Consider the following 459-nt stretch of genomic DNA (forward strand, 5'->3'; position numbering starts at 1 on the left):
GGGGCAGAGCAAGCTAAGGGGTGGGGATCAGACTGGGATAAAACCAGTCTAAGAGGTGCCCCTGCTGCCTTGAACAATATCTTGGTTGATAACCACCTTGATTTTGTACTGAGATGGGAAGAAGGAAGCTAATGAGGGTAGGCTGGGTCCAGCAGAGGTCATGGCTCAGGGCCCCCCACCCACTAAGATCAGACTTGCCACGGGCCACCTATTGCCCAGTGGAGGAAGCTAGGGATGACCCTGTGGCCACAGCCGCCTGCAGGGCCCTGACTCCTGCCCCACTCCAGTGAGAGCTCCGCTTCCCAAGACCAGAGGGCCCTTATCCAAAGACCTACAGGCCTGGGTGGGTTGAGGAGGCTGGTGTTTTTCTGGCATAGCTTTATTTTTCCTGAGTGATCTAGCATCTTCTGGGTGTGGACAAAGCTCTCTGATATACCAGAGAGAGAAGACCTCAGATAC

General features: G+C 54.7%; 1 protein-coding gene across 2 annotated transcripts in view; it reads left to right on the top strand.

Annotated features, from left to right (window-relative positions):
- DNTT (DNA nucleotidylexotransferase) overlaps positions 1 to 459 on the top strand; it is a 32,776-nt gene that overhangs the window by 20,363 nt on the left and 11,954 nt on the right. The window lies entirely within an intron of this gene.

Source organism: Bison bison, unplaced genomic scaffold (genome assembly GCF_000754665.1).
Source record: "Bison bison bison isolate TAMUID 2011002044 unplaced genomic scaffold, Bison_UMD1.0 scf7180017862979, whole genome shotgun sequence".
In the NCBI taxonomy this organism is placed as follows: Eukaryota; Metazoa; Chordata; class Mammalia; order Artiodactyla; family Bovidae; genus Bison; species Bison bison.